The sequence below is a fragment of the Gossypium arboreum genome, chromosome 6 (assembly GCF_025698485.1).
Source record: "Gossypium arboreum isolate Shixiya-1 chromosome 6, ASM2569848v2, whole genome shotgun sequence".
In the NCBI taxonomy this organism is placed as follows: domain Eukaryota; kingdom Viridiplantae; phylum Streptophyta; class Magnoliopsida; order Malvales; family Malvaceae; genus Gossypium; species Gossypium arboreum.
In genome coordinates, this window is record NC_069075.1 from 4,852,410 (window position 1) to 4,855,341 (window position 2,932).

The window sequence follows — 2,932 nt, forward strand, 5'->3', positions numbered from 1 at the left end:
CCAATCAATTAATGACATGTCAGCTATTTTTTACATGTCATTTACACCTCATTTAATTAGATTTTTAATCATTTAATGACATGTCAATTAATTTTTACATCTCATTTATACATCATTTAATTAGATTTTTTAATCATAAATCCCTAAAATCCCAATTACAAATTACTCAACCCTAATTAAATGTTCTATCTTCGCGTCTCTACTGCTGCTTCACGTCTTTGCTGTTGCTTCACGTCCCTGCTGTTATATTTTTCCAGCAACTGCATTGTTGCTGTAATCCCTGTTGATTTGCTTTGGTTTTCTGCGTGGCTGCTGCAATTTATTTTACAGGTGAGTTTTTTTTTTTCTATTATACTAAAATAGATAGGAGAGCAAGAAAGTCAATGCTAGTTCCTAACAATTAAATGAATAGTTTAAACTATTCTTGAGCAGAAAACAAAGATCTAATCTTTAGGCAACTTTTCATGTAATAAAATATAATTAAATAGTTTTAGATAAAATTAGTGAATTCTAGCATTATGCTCAATTGGATCAACATGTTAGGTTATTCAAGGCTGATTGGGTGATTTAGTTTGGGATGTTATTTTCACTTTATTTTCATTTGTTTGAAATACAGTTCTATTTAGATTCTTTGAAATAATTGTGATTTTTAATAATAATGACTTAGCGTATTGAAAAAAAAATTATATGATTTTTGAGCCGTGTTTTTTTTAGATTTTAATTGTTCTTTTAAAATTTTTAACGATTTCTTGTTTTATCATGATTTTTTATTATATATTAAAATTTATTCTCAGGTTTTGTTAATTTATAATTTTCATTTATGGAGACAAATCAAGATGAAATAGTTCATCTTGTCGGGAAACAAGATAATTCTGTTGAAGAAATAAAAGTGGGACTGAAAGTACATTCTGAGAAGAGGCTTATAATCTTTATAATCAGTTTGCTTTGAGTAAGGGGTTCAGTATTCGAAGAGGAAATAAGAGACGAAGTATGATTGAACCTATAAGACAACGTGAATTTTTTGCTCGAAATCTGGGTATCATGAACACGAAGATATTGGCAAAGTGACAAAATTTAATTGTCTAGATACAAGGACAGGTTGTCAAGCTAAAATTCGTTTTGCAATAGAAAAAGGTGTTTGGGTTGTTTCTTACTTTAATGATTATCATAATCACCACTTAGCAGAAGAAAGAATTAATTTAAAATCAGGAAGAAAAATTTTGGAAGGACATGGAGATGTTATTCGTTCAATGGTTGCTGCAGGAATTAAACAAACAAGTTCATATTTGTTTCTCAGGAAGGAGATTGGGTTTGAAAATATTACATTTACCAAACGAGATTGTCATAATTTCTTGTGAATTGAAAGAGAGAAACTGATTGAAGCAGCGGATGCACAGAGCATTATCGATTTTTTCAAATATAAGCAAGCTGAAGACCCTGTTTTTCTATTCAATGCAAGTGGACCAGAATAATCGACTAGCTAATTTTTTTTGGAGAGATGGAAGATTAAAATTGAATTACGATTGTTTTGGAGATGTTCTTGTGTTTGATACCACGTATAAAACCAATAAGTATTGTAAGACCCAATTTTAACCTGAGCTACCTAATTCCAGCCCAATAAATAAATAAAACCCAAATAATCCACATAAAAATCCAAAAAAAGTCCAAAAATTACAAAAACAACAAACCTAATTATAAGCCCAAAATAAACCTAACCCTAGAGCCCTAACAACCCAAAACTAAACTAACTTTTCAGCAAAAAAGGAAACAGCCACTGCTCCCCTCCACCACGTGCGTCTGCACACCAAGCACGACCCCCTGGCTCGTGCGTCCACGCCCCACGATCATGCACTCCTCCACGACTCCACAACCTGCTATATTGAAGCAAGAAAACGACAGAAACTGTCTGTATTTGGCTATAAAGCCTTCAATTTTTTATTGTAAAAGGGATCTTTTTTTCCCTTTTATTTACAAGAGAAACAAAAGATGGATTGTATACAATACACAAAGATCAGTAGAAAGCAAAAGGAATATTTTAAAGGTGATTATTACAGCTTTTTTTTGTTTCTTTTTTTCTTTTTTTATTCGGATCTAATACAAACACGAAGTATAAGAGAAGGAGGAGAGACTTACCGGAGTCGTGCTCGTGTCAACAGTGACTGTAGCGTGTGGGATCTTTAACGGAGGCGGCATTCGGCGAAAAGGGAGAAGAGGAGGTGTGAGTTGAGAGAGTATCTCAAAAGCTTTAGGTTTTAAAAAACAAACAAGAATAGAAATGTTTCTTTAAAGCAAAATTGTTGAAACAGGTTTTAAATTAAAGTAATAAAAGGAAATAGCATTGGGGGAAGGAACAAACAGCTTTTTGACTTGGTTTATGCGCACAATTTCTTTAAATGGTTAATTTTCGCGTTTGGTCCCTCCCCTCTTGCGCTGGCTCGTAATTGAAGCTTGTTTATATTTTCTATTTTTTTAAATTGTCCTAGAAATTTGCGCGTCCATTCATTTCAGTCTGAGCTGAAAGGAATTGTTTTGGGGCATGGTTTATTTACTTTTTCGGTCCTTGCAAATTTACACGCGCTACATTTGGGTCCTGATTTTGGTTTTAACAGCTTATTTTATTTATTAATTGTCCCATTTAGTTTAAGTTTATTTCAATTGAGTTTATTTCCATTTCAACATGTATAATTCATTACTTCTTTAATTTATTTAGCATTCAACTTTTTTAAAAAATTATTATTTAAACATACATTTTGGGTTGCTTTAATAATTTTACCTTGTTTTTATTTGTTCAAATTGTAAAGTGTTATTTTGAAATTCTATTTTATGTATCATTTTTAATTCTTGTATAGTATATAGTTAAAATACCTTTTATATATTATTATTGTACATATATATTTTTGATAAAATTAGCTCCATTCTATATACATTATTG

The 2,932-nt window shown here is 31.1% G+C and overlaps 1 long non-coding RNA gene across 1 annotated transcript; it reads right to left on the bottom strand.

Moving 5' to 3' along the window:
• Positions 1-1,574: 1,574 nt before the first annotated feature.
• LOC128294123 (uncharacterized) lies at positions 1,575-2,421 on the bottom strand. The gene is made up of 2 exons (XR_008284386.1): positions 2,134-2,421; positions 1,575-1,871 (listed from the first exon to the last, which is right to left on the bottom strand). It is a non-coding gene; the product is annotated as an uncharacterized LOC128294123 (long non-coding RNA).
• Between the last annotated feature and the right edge of the window lie 511 nt (positions 2,422-2,932).